General features: G+C 36.3%; 1 pseudogene; it reads right to left on the bottom strand.

Moving 5' to 3' along the window:
* LOC140502434 (transcription initiation factor TFIID subunit 13 pseudogene) overlaps positions 1–17,544 on the bottom strand; it is a 59,729-nt pseudogene that overhangs the window by 22,984 nt on the left and 19,201 nt on the right.

A 17,544-nucleotide genomic window follows, 5' to 3' on the forward strand; every position in this document is an offset into this window, starting at 1 on the left:
ATCATAAATGTCTTGCTGCTTTGAACTCTGGCCCAGTTCACAGCTGTGGTACATTCTGAGTCACATAGAGCCCTGACCCAGAGCCAATTAGACTCTGGGCCACGTGGCTCCAATTTATTGCTGAGGCATGTAGATTTTCAAGCTTTTCTTTGTTGGAAAACTGTATATACTGAGAAGTTGGTATTTTGTTTTGGGGCTCAATCATAAGAACAACGTCGTCTTTGTGATTTGGCCAGGGGAGATTCTGGGTAGTTGTTGTTAAGCCCCACCTCCCCCATTCAAATCCAGATATTGGTGCTCCCTTGTCTGGTGATTATGTATATATTAATTTCTTAAGACAGTTGGAGCCCTATCTATTGGATCTTTATGTTAATTTCTCTACATGTCTCTGCTTGCATTTTGTCCATATTCAGGGTGCTGATCTTTTCCCTGAACTAGTGAATGACCTTTACCTTCTGTACTTCTCTGCTTATATTTTTGACATGTTCAGTGTGCTGACCTTTCCCCTGAACTAGTGAATGATCTATATATGTTTAATTAAAGTAAGATTGTTGACCTCTTTGAAGCTGTCTTTCCTTTAGAAAAGCACATCAAAGAACTTGGTAGCAGGCCATCTTGGGTGTGTCAGGTTTCTTGCTGCCGCAGGTACCAACTGTGCCTCCCCCAACTGCCCAGTTCCTAGTCAGGAGGCTTCTGGCCCCTGTAGCTAGTCAAGCACCTCCAGGTTGCCTCTCCTACCCATCCCCCCCTTGTCCTGCTGTGTAGTCAGGGTTAGTAGGCCAGCCACCCATGTCAATGGATCAGGTCCAGTGGGAGAACACAAACTTTCAGGGGAGGAGGGTGTGCAATACATCCCCTCCAATTGCACCCTGCAGCAAACCGTGGTCATCTTCATTCCTTGTTGTCAGAGAGAGCACCCCATTAGCTATTGGCTTCACCACATGCACCTCATCATGTGGCTGCCTTGGTTATGCTACAGCATCTTTGTCATTGATTAGCACAGGGAGGACAAGTTCAACCGGGCCAAACTTTTCAATTCTGGCTTCTTAGAAGTGCTGAAGGAAGACCTGTCTACCACCACTTCCTGTTAAGCATCTTGGACCTGGTGCCCATGCACAACCAAATTCTCTACCATTTGCAAGGAGCAGTTTTGTCACTTGGCCATCTCTAAGTGGACAAGTTTCACTTTCAACTGCCCTATGCCAGTTACTTGGGGGTAGAGGGAGTGTCAGGTCTGAATAAGATACATTTCCTAAATATCAATGGTTTCCTCTATGAGTACTAATGCTGGAAGTGGGAATGAGGTTTGCAACTGCATTTCCCTCTCAGAAATACAGGTCACATGCCCAGACATCGGCACTGGCAGATAGCATACATTGAAGCATGATCTAGAGGAGCACAACCACCCTAACCCCTAGAGGTAGATCAACATGAAAATAACCATGAAGTGGGACAAGCTTGTCTTAGTGAACAGCTGTGTGCCATAGGTGTCCAAGCAGTCCCCCTTCACCAATGTCACTGTGGACAGGGGCCTTAAGGATGGACTGAGGGGGAGGAGGATGATGGTGACTGCCTGACTGCAGAAGAGATGCCCTTCTGCCTGGGCAGCACCCTCAATCCTCTCTTAGTGCATGGCTTGGGAATGGTTATGCAGATGAATTAGTGTTCATGGCTCCTCTATTTGCCTGTTTATCTGAGGTTTCTACCTGTTTTCTGATATACATGGTCAGGGACTATGACTTGCTCATCACTGTGGGGCTTGGCTGGTTCTCAGGGAGGGTGGAACGTCTGGCTCCTCCAGCTGTGCTGCCTGTTCTCACCCCCAGAACCTCAGGTCCTACTGAGGTGGGTTCCAGCACCATCTTGGGAGTCACCATCTGTATCTTGTCCCAACAATTTCCATAGTTTCCTGGAATTCTCTAACTTATTGTTACCTGTGGGAAGATGATAAGGGTTTTGTTTTTGTTTTTGACTCATCTATTTTTCTGACTCTTAACTTTTTGGTATTCTACCTTTGGCAGAATGACAATATTTCTAAAGTTACCCTGTGAGCTTAATGTTGGCAAGATGCCTTCTTTGTCTGATTACCCTATAAAAGCAAGTGGGCATTGGCCAGTGAATGGGGAGAAAAAAAAAAAACAACATTCCAAACCACATTTAGAAATACATGAGGGAACCCATGATTGGAAAACCACTGGGAACCCATAGGGGGGAAACCATGGGTAATGCATAGAGCAATGCATATATCTGCCTCAACTGGCCCCCACTGAGGCGTGAGGGGATTTAGGGTAGTGCATGCATTGTGCCTATTTTGATTGACCCCATCTAGACATAGGGGTAATTGCCCCCCCCCCCTTCTTGCTGGCCCCTGTGAGAAGGATGCTTAGGGAATATTGTAGGAATTGGTTCTCCCAGTAATCATTTAGAAGACTAGATTACAAAAATGCTTATTATTAATGCCTCTGAAGTTCTCTGCTTCTCTGCTCAGATCAAGAGTGAACCTGTTAGAGAGGCTGGAGATCGAAAACTCCAGTACCTCCTGTATGCTATCTGTGAAGCACTGTCCTTTAAATTTCAAACAAGCTACAATAAACCAAATATACATGTATGTGTCACTTCATGACTTGGTGATATTTTGTGGGGGAAGAGCAGCTGAGGAAATGGTTGTGGTGGATAATGCTAAAGAAAAAAGGTTTGGTTTAAGCAGTAATGGATGCTAACTTTGGAGATTTTTAAAGTGCTTTTTATTTTTTTAATGCAGTTGCATTCCTTAGTTCACATTCTGGTGTGCATACACACATATGCAGGCACACACACATACACACTCATGCTCACACACACAGACAGAGAGACATAAAGACACATACACAATTCTCTGTTTTTTGATATCTTGCCTAACCTTCAAGGCTAGTGCAAATGTTCCCTCAACCACAAAGCTTTTCTTGATGTCTCCAACCAGAAATGATCTTTCTTCCTTCTGCATTTTCATAGCACTTTGTACTTAATTTTTTTCACATATCTTCTCCAGTCATATACTGTATTTACTATGCAGTACTATATACAAATATTCAGTGTGTTTCTTTCACTGGATTATTGTGAAGGAATTTCTTTGTAAACATTAAAGTACTATGGAAATGTGAATTATGATTATTATTAAATAAATAAAAACCTAGAATTATTATAATTTATCTCAATTACTGTTTTTAAAAGTCATAGTAATAATCAAGATAATATATTTCTGCTCACATAATAGCAGTTTTTCATTATTTTATTTGTTTTTGCTTTTTTCATTTTTCTTTACAGATCTTAGTATACTAGAGAAAGCATTGTCAGAACACTTGAAGTTTGATCTTCTTAAAACACATAAGTGACAATCAATGGACCAATGAATGGCTGAATAAGTGAAAACTCATTGACTAAACTATTACTATGTTCAAAGCACTGCATTAAGTACAACTGATAAAAAACAAAGAAGTAAGATAATCCTAATATTCAAATACTGGAGATAACCCTTGGAGATTTTAGTTGCAAGTCAGATGGAATGGGCCTCTGGTCCTTATGGTACTATCACTAAGTATATGGTAATGTTTCTTTAATAGTATTTTCATTGATAAAATTATATTGTTTCCAATGTTGAATTTTTGACAATGCCAAGGACTTTGGTGTTAAAGATTTTTTCTCTTGGTATTCGGTATTTGTGTCTATCACAACAAAAGAAGCAATCATCCCGCCACAGATCCAAGAGGTTTTTTCCTTTGATGATAGAAGTTACGTCTGGGAGAATGTATCCTGACCTTGGCCCATTCTTTGTTCTGTGGCAGTTGATTTTGGTGGTGGTAAAGAAAGTGGAATTTCTTCTCCACAGTGATTGTTTTGCTTCCTGATGGTGGAAAGTTTGGACTAAAAACAGGACTTGTGATTTGAAAGGAGGTGGGAACTGCTACTCTCCAGTCTCATTTCTAAGCCATATTGAGAGGCAGTTAGTGGCATAAAGGATGTTAGTGGCACAGTGGATACAGTATAAGACCTGGAATCAGGAAGACTTCTGACATAACATAGTACTTGGAACATAGTAGGTACTATATAAGTGCTTATTCCCTTCCACCCCTCCACCTGAGTCCAAGGAGATGAGGTGGTTGAGGTAGAGAGGTTTTCTGACCTGCCTCAGCCCAGGTATTTGATGGGCTATGTTTTCCATAGATGGCAGTTGGTCAGCCCTTCTCCACAAGAGTTGCCTCCCTAATTATGCCAATATGGTTAGGACCTATGGTTTAATGGGATATGGATATCCATAGATCTCCTATGCTCATTTACCCATCAGTTCATCATCATCTGGTGATCATGCTGATGAGGAAGGTAGGCTCCCTCTCCACAGTGATAACTCCATTTAATAATATCTGGGGAAATGGGCTGGAAGCAGGGACAGTTTTGGGGTGAAGAGGAACACTCTCACTTCCAAGGTTCTTAGGTTTAGGATCTTGGGCTACGACCTGAAGAGAATTAGGTCAAAGTAGTAGTGTTTGCTTATCTCTCCACCAGGGAACCATTTTCCCTTCATAAGTCACCTCTCTATGCCTTATTTTTTCCTCGTTTCTAAAATGATAATAATAATATTTATACTATCTTCTTCATGGGTTGTATGTGTCTGTGTGACATATCTTTCTGCCTCTTTATAAATCGTAAAGCAATATAAAAGAGCACAGCAGTTAGAGTCCCTTTTGCAAATTAAATAATTGAGGCTCAGGCAAAATGACTTAGATAAACTAATATATAGCTCAACCACTATTTGAAACTTGTATTTTTGTTGCCAAATCCAGTGCTCACTTCTATACGAGCTATTTCATTTATTAAGACCAAACCATTTTTCTTTCCACTTGTCTAGTTGTTCTCTGTGTCCTTTGAGGATGCCTCAGCTGCTGAGACCCTTGAAAGCATTCACCAAGATTCTTTTTAGGGTATTATTTTCTCCTGTGATTTGGATTCAATCACTGCATTCAAAGAGCTTATGTGTTTTGGGGGAATAAAAAATATACACAAATGAGTAAAATCCAAGGCAGGAAGTCTTTTGCATTTTTTTCTATCCCAAGCACTTGGCATCTAATAAATGTTTATTGAATGACTGAAGTAAAAAGGGCATAGAGGATATCAAAATATTCTAGGAAAATGTGAAGAGACAGAGAGTACTGACATCTGTTGAAGGATATCATGGGGAAGCTTCTCAGAAGTAGTGGCACCCAAGGAAGATTTAGAGAGAGGAAAATGGAAAGAGAATGTATCTTCAGCATACCTGATAGCTTATAGATATGCACAGAGTCAAGGAAGAAGGGATCAACCAAAAATTCAGTTTGGGTGGAACCTACGGAGAATGGGAAGAAATACTGCAAACCATGTAAACCAAACCAAAAGTAGATTGAAGCCCAGTTATAAAGCAACTTAAATCCAATATTTTTTTTTTCTTTTCATTCCTTTCTCCCAAGAATTTCATTTAACAATTGTATGAAGGGTGGATCTGAGAAGCAAGATACAAGAAAGAGGCCCCATGTAAGGAAGGAGCTTCTAGAGTTGAAATTCTCTGATTGGCTCTCTTTCTTTCCTCATCAAAGACTTGCTCTAAATATCTCTTCACCTAAGCTGTTGTGGCTCCTGATGACAAATGCTGAATAGAAAGAATGGTCAAAGTTAAAGGGTGAGGCAGGAGTTTGGAATTAAAAGCCTTAGCTAAAAACAACTCCATGTGTCCATCTGGAGTTTGTAAAGTTGAAAAGAAAGACTCGTTAACCTTTTAATCCAATTAAAACAATGGCCCAAAAGGTGTAAGGCTGACAGAGTCTGAAACACCTTCTGGCAGAAAGTGGAGCCAGGCAGCAATGATTTCTCAAGTGAACTAGGCTATGTTTACTGCTGACATTTCAATATTCTGAGGTTGATTTGTATATGTGGTATAGGAAACATAACTGTTTCCCATGAGAGTGAGAAAGCAAAATAGCAGAAAGCTGCAGAGAAAGTGTCTAGGAAAAGGCTGGGAATTGGGGGAAAGAGATGCAAAAATGTTGGAAACATAGAACCATGCCATTGGGCTCATCTAGCCCAACCTCTCATTTTACAGAGAAGCAGGGAGCTATAAAGTAGCACTCCCAAGGTTACATGGCAGACCAATGCTTTTGACTTCGATTTTAGTGCCATTCCCTTGGTAACCTTCATTTCTGAAGAAATGAACTCTGCAAATCATTTGTTGTGTTGCTAGGTGAGTTTGCTTTTCAATGTTCTGTGAAGTCACATAAAATGTCTGTGCTTGCTTAAAGGATCTCCCCCTAAATAAAATAAACACACACTCCCTTGGAAAAAAAACAAAAAACAAACAAACCCTTGAGTAAGTTATTCAGGACTTAAGCAATGGTGCCAGACATGTGAATAGGACACGGCATCATAGACAGCTCTGGAATTGAGACTTTAGAGGTAATCAAGTCCAACTCCTTCATTTTGCCAATGAGGATTCTTAGGGTCAGAGAGATTAAATGATCTGTTCAGGATCAAAGAGCTAGTAAATATTGCAGGGCAGTTTTTGCAACCAACTATTTCCATTTCGAAGTCCAGTGACTTCTCCACTCATCCTTGCTCTCTTCCAATGGTTTTTTTTTTTTTCAGTAAATCATAGAATTATAGATTTGGAACTAGAATAAATCTTAGAGGTCATGTAATCTAACCCCCTTCATTTACAGATGAGAAAATTGAGACTCAGAGGTAGACTAATCCAAGGTCACAGAAGTAGTTAGCATTAAAGGCAGAATTGACTCCAGATACCCTGCTTTTTCTGCTGTACCAAAAGAAGTTTATAGAATCATGATAGAAGAATAATAATGTTCTCTTTTCCAGAAACTTTAAGGTGTCTGAATGTATGGTGTTACTTCCTATTGCATTTAAGTAAAAATTATCACTCACTTGCTAACTTGCTAACTGAGGACTTTTGTGAATATGTGGTATATAGACTTTTTTTTAAGTCTTTGATACCCAAATAGCAAACTTCTATCACATTATAAATTAAAATCTAAAATATAAATTAAAAACATCCCAAAATATCATTTTCTTATTATTTGTGCCTTTGCAAGTGATAAATGCTTCAGGAAAGAATGAATCATGACTCAAATTCACATAGACTTTAAGGTAAGGGATTCCAATGATTTCATAAGGTAGCAAGTAAAATGTAATTATCCTTATTTTAAAAAATGAAGAAAGTGAAAATCAGAGAAGTTAATTAATCTGCCCAAGGTCACCGAGCTAGTACAAGAAGCAGTAATTGCCTCAACTAAAAGGATAATATTTTTTCCATTATAACACAATGAATGATTCACCATCCTATGAGACAAGAAACTATAAAAGGACACATTATTGCAGAGGTACATCTAAAACGAAAAAAAAAAACAAAACAACCAACCAAGAATCCATTTGTGTCCCAATGACTATTGATTTCTAGTTTGCTGTATTTAGAATTTTAAGTGGCAAACTAGGCAGCTGGATCTAGCTCAACAACATAAAATGTTGTATCTATGTAGACATAATTAAAAATGGAAAGAGACCGTCTTGTACTTCTGCAGCAACTATGATAATCTGATCTTCTATATCTACTCAAAGAGTAAAAGAAACCGAGATTTGGTTGAGATCATCAGTGCTTCAATGAATTCAATAAAATATTATTTACCTTTAATCCTGCTAGAAGCTTCTTGTGTAAGAGTGGAGAGGGTGCTGGGTATGGAGCCAGGAAGACATGAGCTGTAATCTGGCCCTAGACACTAATTAGCTATGTGACTTTGGGCAAGTGAATCAACCTCTGTTTGCCTTAATTTCTTCAACTGTAATAGAGATATGTATTGATGCTGCATTTTTGTTTATTGTTAACAGAATTTTGATGGGGAGAACTTTCCCATCCCTTAATAGGACCATGTAACCTGGTTAAGTCACATGGATGCTTGAGACACATGAGTCAAGTCACATGGAACCAGAAGGGATGAAGCAGGAAGGGTGGAATAGAAAGAGGTGGAGCTAGACAACAGCTGAGAGGAAGTTAATCAGGGTGTAGTCATAACTGAAAGATACAGGCAAGCAAGCAGCTGACAGTGAGTGAGAGAAGGACATTTTCTTTAAGAGAGTATGTTTGTAATTTGTTTAAGGGAGCCGATTTGTGGGAAGTCTAACAGAAGGAAGGTTTGGGGCTGGTGTTGCCCTCTGCATTGTTATTGTGTATAGATTTCTTTGTTACTATGATGGATTCACCTTTTTGGTGTTGGGATTTGGCTTTCTGATGTCTTAATAAATGTTTTTGTTCTGTCTTCCATATGGAGAGTCTGTTCTATTTTACAATTCAGAATTGTACCAGCACATTCATAGCTGTCATTAATGCTACAGGATAATAACAGAATATACCTCACGGGATTTTTGTGAAGATCAAATGAAATAATATTTATGAAAGCACTTAGCACAGTTTCTGGAATACTGTATGTGCTTTTTAAATGTTTATATTATTGTCCCTTTTTACTATTTTTTTATTTGATTTTTTAAAATAAATTTTTGTATTTAGTGAAATTACTTATGCCATGAAGCTACTATTGATTTATTCTATTGACTGACAGAGAAAGTAGTAGATAGTTGGAGTGGGAAAATATGAGGACTTAATGACTTGTAAGGATCTACAATAGTTTGCTTTTGCCTATCACAACAGATAAATTGGATTTTTTTTTCTCTGTGACTGTCAAGGTTCCTTTTGGTTTTGTTTTCTTATAAATAAAGACTGTTTTTGACAAGATTGTTAGAAATAAGATATTTGTAATCAGGGACCCTGGTTGCCAGTTCTGACTCTGACACTAGCTGATTTTGTGACTTGGAATAAAACATAATCTCTCTGGACTTCATTTTCCTCACCTATAAAAATAATGATATTAGACTAGATGACCTATATCATACCTTGTATTTCCAGTATCAAAGAACATAGACAAACGATCTCTCTATTCATTTCTACCTCTTGGAATGACTAATTACTGGCAAGGTTCAGTTGAAGAGGCATCTTCAGTTGTTAATGGTCCAACTCTGCCTACTGTAGTGAGATAATGTGTGTAAAAATTCTAAATAATCTATCAATATGAACTTACTACTACTATTATCATTGGTGATGGTGTTAAAATCCATCTTTTAAAGCATAATCCAAATGTGACCTGATTTATGAAGCCTTTGCTAACATACTTAATAATGACCTTTGACCTCTATTCTCACGCAGCTCTTAGCTTCTTGACCCCCTAATTCATTTACAATTTAAGTTCACTGTGTTTGCTACATTCAGTTCACCTCACTACAATGTCTAGTGTAAGAGGGACATTGTCTTATCTAGATATTGTACTTCTGCCAAATGCCTAGACCAACAGTCAATACACAGTGGATGGTTAGTAAATATTTATTTATTAAAGGAAGTCATGTAGTCTAACACTTCTGTGAATAAGAATCCAGACTATAATCTTCTTGACCATTAAGTGGTCATCCAGCCTTCCAATTTGTGGTATAGGACAGTTTCTTAAATACTTGTTGAATGATTAGTTGATTGATTAGAAAATGTTTCTTTGTACTTGTACATAAAGAGGATTTTGTTATCCTTTTTAGTGTTTCATTTCTTAAAATCCATGGTCATGGCATTGTCCAGTTTCCAGGTGTTAGATAATAACTCTGAGAATAGCCCCACAGATCCTAGACACTAATTCCTAGAATCATAGTGATAGGCAGTGCTCCTATGTTTGTGCCATGAGATATGGGGTAACATAACATGATACTTATTACACAGAATGACAATATTCTTAAAGTTAATCTATGAGCTCAATGTTGATGAGATTGCTTCTTTGTCTGTTGCCCTATAAAGCAAGTGGGCAGTAGTGAGTGAGTGGAGAATCCATAGGGGAACCCAAGGGAATTCATTTGGGATTTGGGTAATGCATACAGAAATACATGTATCTGCCTCAATTGGCCCCAGTTGAGGTTTGAGAGGATTTAGGGGAGCACATAAGCTGTGCCTGTCTCGAATGACCCCATTGAGATGTAGGAGTAGTTTCTCCCCACCCCCCCTCCCATCCCATTCAGGCTGGCCTATGCAAGAAAGGTGATTAAGGAATGTTGTAGGAGTTGGTGCTCCCATTTTCAGCCCTTGAGAAGGCTAGAGTAGAATAAAGTGAGACTATTAAACCCTCTGAAACTGTCTTCCTGTCCTTTCTGTTCTGAAATAATATTTGTCTCTTTTTAGCTGCAGTCCTAGTTCTCTCCTCTGATGTACATCAATTCTCACAACTTTTCTACATGACAGTATTCAGATATTTGAATATCAAACCTCCTGTTCTTTAGGCCAGATATATCTAATTTCTCACCCAATTATCATATGGCATCATTTCAAGACTCTTCATCATCCTTGATTCATTCCATCATATGTGTCCTTAAAATATGACTTCCAGAGTCAAATATCTTTCTCTAGGTTGTTACTGATTGATGATAAAACCTTCCTCATAATAACTTACTATCATATTACAGTTTGAGATTATAAAAAAATTGTCATGCCTCTTTGAGATAAGTAATATATGAGTATTCCTGTTTTACAGAAAAGAGAAAGAGAAAGCCACATTTCTATGAAAGAAAGCCACATTATTCCAAAGTCATTGTTCTGCCTTGTAGACCATGTTATCTTATTGGAAGTTATATCCCTATTAAAGCAATTTAAGTTTGTCCCTTTTTTAAAATATTATATTGTTAAGTTGTAATGAGCTTTCAGCCCACTAAACCCCTTAAGTCTCCTCCATAAACACAAATGGACTACTATATGGTCACATATTCTTTTTCCCACATTTTGTTCAGAGTTTTTCTAATACTACTTTGGTTAACGTAATTAGATTAAGTTCCATTGCCCCATCCCATGGAATTTTTTTTTTGAATCTCAGTTTTGTCATTCAGTGTATAAACTGTCCCTGCCAGGTAGCTCTACATCATGGAAAAATTGGGTCAGCATACTAAATTTATAAAGAATCAAAATTCAACGTCTCTGAGAAATATGCATATTTTATTTCACAATGAGAAAATTGTAGATATTTCTATTATGGGAATATCTTTTTTATGGTTAAAAGACTCTAGAATCAATAAATATGTTCTTCAAAGCACTTGAAGCTCCATAGCAAACTGTCTGTATTAACAACCCAAAGATGCTATTTCTTACATTTCTACTGAACTCACAAAATGGTCAAGAAATATGGTGAAAGGTCACTTGTGGATCTAATCATCTCAATCTTAATGAAAATAAGAAATCAGTTAGAAATACACAACATAGATGACATATAAATTGTGGCTTAATTGAGTTATATGGTTAAGTTTCTGCAAAAGAGGGTTTTCTAAAACTTATGGCTGTTCTATGAACTACTTTGTAAAAATTAAGACAAATTAATTAATTCTTGTGCAACTCAGTTTCTTTGTGTGTGAAACATAGATCAGAAGAATGACACATTTCTCAAGATTATTGTAATGGTCTATTACTGGAATGTTTTTAAAATTCCTTCGTAAAATAAGTGTGAGAATTCAGTGGTGCTAACTGGTTATTTGAATATGATATTTTGAACAATTTTGAATATTTGAAAATTCTCCACCCACAGGAGGTCATAATTAGTAACAATAGATGATAGTTACATAATACCCTTGTGGTTACCAAATGCTTACATACGTTATTACTTTTGATCTTTGTGAAACTGAGAAGTAGGTAGCACAAATACAAATATCCCTATTTTAATATCTTAAATTTTACTTTTTTAATTAACAGAAATTTATTTTCTCTCTCTCACCCTTCTACCTCATTAGAGAAAGAAATATTTGTGATAAATATGCAGTCATTCCCTCAAATTCCTTATTAGTCATATTCGAAAAATATGCATGCCTCATTCTGCAGCCTGAATCTATCGCCTCTTTCTCAAGAAGTGTATTGCATGCTTTGTCATAGATTCTGTGGAATCATGTGTAGTCATTGTATTGATCTTATGCTTTTAAAATTGCTGTTTGCAGGATTAGAGTCTTAGATTTTTAAATTTGCTGTCATTTTAAAATGAGATTTTTGTTATATCACTTATTTTCTTGGTTCTTATTTAATTCTTTATCGTTGTATAAAAGAATCACTTCCTTTCGGTCAACTGCTTTTCAGAATACTGATGCTATATTAAAAACGGTTCTTCAAGTTTTACTTATTTTTCTGTGCATCAATTCCACTAAGTGTTTACTTACATGTCTCTTTAAAATTATTTTTTCATCATTTCTTTTAACACAGTATTTCTGGGAATCTCTGTAGTTTCCAGGTATTCTACCACAACAATAAATACCTCCTCGAAATATTTATGTACATAAATGGCTCTTGCTCTTTCTTTGATCTGTTTGGGATACAGGCCTAACTATGACATAGCTGTGTCAAAGGATATGCACTACTTAAAAATTTCTCCAGAATTATTAGATCTATTTACAGCTCCATCAACTGTGTATCAATGTTGTTTTCCTTAACTCCTCCAACATCTCTCACTTTCCTTTTTTAGAAATCATCTTGGACAACCTAATGGAAATGAAAGAGAACTTCAGAATTCTTCAATTTTCATTTCTCTAATTATTAATGGTTTTGAGCAATTTTAATATAATTACAGATTGATGTGTGTTTCTTCCATTGAGAAAAAAATGTCCATTTTCTACGTCTTTAGACCATTTATCATTTGGGAAAAGGCTTTTATTCTTATACCTTTCAATCACTTCTTAAATATCTTGGAAATGAGACATTTGTCAGAGAAATTTGATGTCAAGATTTTTCCCAATTATTTCCTTCTCTTTTAATCTTGGCTTTGTTGGATTTGTGCAAGATTTTTAAAAAATTATGTAAATAAACATCCATTTTATGTGCTGTCTTCCTCTCTATCCCTTCTTTGGTCCAGACCCAATTCTCTATCCATAAGAAGTATTGATAATAGTTCAAGGAACAGTGGGAGTATTGACAGGAGGAAGGACTTAGAACTGCTGCAAGGAAACCCATCATCCTGAAAGAGCCAGAAAGACTTTTGCCCTTAGGTAATTTAGGTAACTGTATAGGGATATATTTCTTGGTAAGCAAAGAAATACACAGGTTGATATTGGTTTGCATTATTCATTTGCAATGCTAAAAGCTGAGATTAGATCATTTCCATTTGCTTCCCTGCACATTAAATGCACATTCAAAAAAAAGTTAGTAGAGGCTAAGAAAATAATAAAATCACTCCATTCAATTAAGGAAAAGAAGTTGTTTTTGCTAAAGAGAGTCATTATGCAAATATGTCATATCAATATGCTAGTAATATCAAGTACCATGTGACAATTAAATTGGCCTCTGCATCTCATCTACTTAAGATTTCTGTTACAAATCATTGAGTTTTCATATCATAAACAGTAATTATGATATTAATCATAGTAATCTTCAGATGGTATCATTTGGGTAAGGAAGAGAATATTTTTTAGATCGACTCTCCCCTTCTTAAGTACACGTTACGTACATCTTATCTGAGAGATTAAATTCATCTATATAAACATTTCCATAAATTCTGTCAAAGAGTTGGGGGCTTCACCCCCCAACTTAAGTAATTTATTTGCACCAGTGTGGGTCATATTACATTTTCTGAAATGAAGTGTAATTGTACAGAGTAATCTCATTACACATAATTTATATCCATCCTTCTCTAGGCAAACTGGTAAGAAGGGGGAAGGGATTACAAGAAAAGAAGTAAACCCAAGAGAACTTGAACCAAGATAAATTCACCTGAGAGATAAACATGAGATTTAAATGTGAGATGAGAATGAATATTACTCTATTATCCAGACTCCCAGTGGCACCTAATTCCATTAAATAATGAGTTGGCATGGCAGCATAGCTATTTGTAGAATCCAGAAACACATTATTGTTGCAAAGAAAATTGGACATTGGGACAACTGAATGTGTGTGTAAATATCTAAAAACTTGTTGAAATGAAAACCTTCCTACAACTACCATGAATATCAAATCCAGAACTGTTATATTTTTAATGTTTTGGTTTTTTTTCCTGAAATATAAAGCAGTTGGGTACTGCCTCTGAAATAGAAAGCCTGCTCAATTCATAATGCCGCTGATTACTACCTTGTAGGACTTTGGAGTAGGGATTTAATCTTCCTAGGCTTAATCCCTCAAATGCTATAGATTCACTATATGAGGGGATTGAACCAGGTGCCAAGTGATAAAGTTTCAAAAGTCTTCTGATTACTTTGTTTGGACTTACTTTGGCAGAGATCTGGAGAATAAAGATGAAAAAAATTTTCTTCCAAAAATTCAGGTCTCACTTGATCATACCTTTATTCAGTAAAGACAAATGGCTCCATATTGCCTCCAGAATCAAATTTTACATCCTCTTTTTGGCTTTTGAAACCCTTCACAAGTTTTTCCATTCCTACCTCACCAATTCTTGACCTCCTTCCTGTTCCTCACACAAACCACTTCATCATTTGACTCAATTTTTCTCATTGGCTATTTCCCACTTACAACTTTTTTTTTTCTTGTCTCCAACTCCTGGATTTCCTGCATTCTTTCCTACCTTCTGCAAGAAGTGTTTCCTTTGAAAGTGTCTTTCCTTTGAAAGTACTTCCATTTATGTGTGTACATATGTGTATATATGTATGCGCATTTTATATTATGCATACGTATATTTTATCTTGGTTCAAGTTCTTTTGGGTTTACTTCTTTTATTTGTAATCACTTCCCCCTCCCTAAAATTCTGCCTATAGTAAGCATTATACAAATTATGTGTAATAAGATTACTGTGCACAATTGCACTTCATTGCATAAAATAAAATATAGCCCACACTGATGTAAATAAATGACTTAAATTAAGGGGGGTGAGGCCCTCACATCTTTGACAGGTTTTATACATGAATATGTGTGTATGCATATCTGTATATGTAGTTATTCACATGCTGTCTCCCCCATTAGATTGAGCTCCTTGAGAATAAGCATTGTTGTTGTTGTTCCTCTTCTTCTTCTTCTTCTTCTTCTTCTTCTTCTCCTTCTTCTTCTTCTTCTTCTTCTTCTTCCTCCTCCTCCTCCTCCTTCCCTTCTTTTTTTTTTTTTTCATATCCTTAGATCTTAGTGCAGTGTTTGGCACACATTAGGCATGTAATTAATGCTAGTTGATTGGTTCTTTGAAGTAACATTTAGATTCCTATAATGGAAAGGTTCTACATATTGAATTATTTACAACAATTTCTAGAGGATTATTCATAAAATTTCAATCCTAGTTTTCCCCCAGTATAATTAGTACTGATAGTCATGAACTGATTTTATGTTTCATTATATGTAGGCTGGCTAGTACAATTAATAGAATGTCATCCCTGATATCAGGAAGATTCATCTCTTCAAATCTGGCCTCTAACACTTACTACCTGTGTGACCCTGGGCAAGTCATTTAACATTGTTTGCCTCAGTTTCTGATGTATAAAATGATCTGGAGAAGGAAATGGAAAACTATTCCAGTATCTTTGCAAAGAAAATCCAAACGGATTCTATCCTCAATGTCTGGCACACATAAAATATGCTTATTTAATATTTGTTGAATAGAATTATATTGTTTCTACTAGAGGTGTTCACCATACCATTGTACTCCTAGGTCCACCACCTACCTTATATACTATCATTATCATGACAAAAATGAAATTGCTGGCTTTGACCTCAGTTTGATTACTTTAGGCCACTTCTGACAAAGTCAAAAGTAGCTGACTAGCTTTTCAATTACTAGTATCTTCAAGTATCTTTTTTCTTTTGCAATAGTAAAGTATATGGTTAGTTTAGTACATATTTCAACTTTAAATTATTGACTTTGGAATGCCAATAGTGAATAACCCAGGTTTATGTAATATATAAACATGTACACATAACTACAGATATAGACTTTAACACAAGTACTTAGTGAACACTAGACAGGCTCATAGTAATGACCTAGGTAGATGAATGCATGCACACTCACACATATAAACATATACACACAAACATATGTAAACACACATTTATGCATACACACACACACACATGCACACACACACACACGGTTGGTTGTTGTCCTGTTCTTGAACAGGAGCAAAATGACATCACCTTTAACAATCTGGTTACAGTGGATCTGACTGTGGAAGATCAGACTAGTATGAGCTCCAAAGTCTCCACCACAGGCCAGGCACAAATACTCCATGTGAACATTTGGGGGTGCTTTCTCTAAATTTAGATTATTTCACTTTCCTTTTGCGTTACTTTAATTCTGCTTTGCTCACAGAGCATAGCACGTCCCTTGATGATGGTACTCCATGTTGGGAGTCCTGTGCTAGTGTTTCCCATGCCAGGAAATCAATTTCAAAGTTCTTCAGGAGGAACTTGAGAATATCCTGTATCACTTCCGATCAGAATGTGAGCACTTGCCTTATGTGAGTTTTCCATAAAATAGTCTTTTAGGCAAGGGTATACTTGGCATCTACATAACATGGCCAGCCCATAAAAATTGTACTCTCTACAAAAGAGTTTGAATGCTTGGCAGTTTAGCTCAAGAAAGAGCCTAAATATCAATCATCTTAACCTAACAAGTAAACTTCAAAATCTTCCAAAGACAATTCAAATGGAAGAGATTCAGTTTCTTAGCATGGCATAGGTATTCTGTTCAGATTTCACAGACATACAATAATGAGGCCAGCAAATGGCTCTGTATATACATGGACGTAATTCATATGTGCAGGCATGTATGTGCACACATATTTAAGGTGTATATGCACACACTTGTGTGAACATATAGCCATGGCTGTACCTGCATACATATAAGCTCATTACACACGTAAGCAAAAATTCATAGATATACATATATGTGTACACATATGCCTGTATCTATATGACTATAACTTTATAATGCACTGATATACTACATAATCTTCTTCCCAGAAATTTACTTGCCTAATTGTCTTATATTTAGGCTATGGAAAAACAAGTTTGCACTGATGAACAGACATCAATTGATAGTGAGGGTGGAGCTTTCCTAGAATTCAGTATCTGCAGTAGGAATTCTGAAACATTTTTGATTAAAAATTAGATTATCAAGGATCAACTATGATTATATCATTAACAATAAATATAGCAGCCTAGAAAGAGTACCGTAACTATCCATTATAATGTTTTCTTAATGAAAAATGATTTTAAAACACATGTGCGTTTGTGTGTGTAAGTTTCTAGGTATATAGAATCATAATTACAATTTGTTATACATAACATTCATTTCAAGCCACTTGAGAACATGATATGTATATAATTTAATTTAAAAAGAAATTATTAAGAACAATTAGATCATGATTTAGGTATAAAGGTTGATATTATAAACAAATTAGGGGAGCAAACAATAGTTTATCTGTCAGATTTATGGAGAATAGAGGAATTTATGACCAAACAAGAGACAGAGAAAATTATGAAATGTAAATTGATCATTT

The sequence above is a fragment of the Notamacropus eugenii genome, chromosome 4 (genome assembly GCF_028372415.1).
Source record: "Notamacropus eugenii isolate mMacEug1 chromosome 4, mMacEug1.pri_v2, whole genome shotgun sequence".
Lineage (NCBI taxonomy): Eukaryota > Metazoa > Chordata > Mammalia > Diprotodontia > Macropodidae > Notamacropus > Notamacropus eugenii.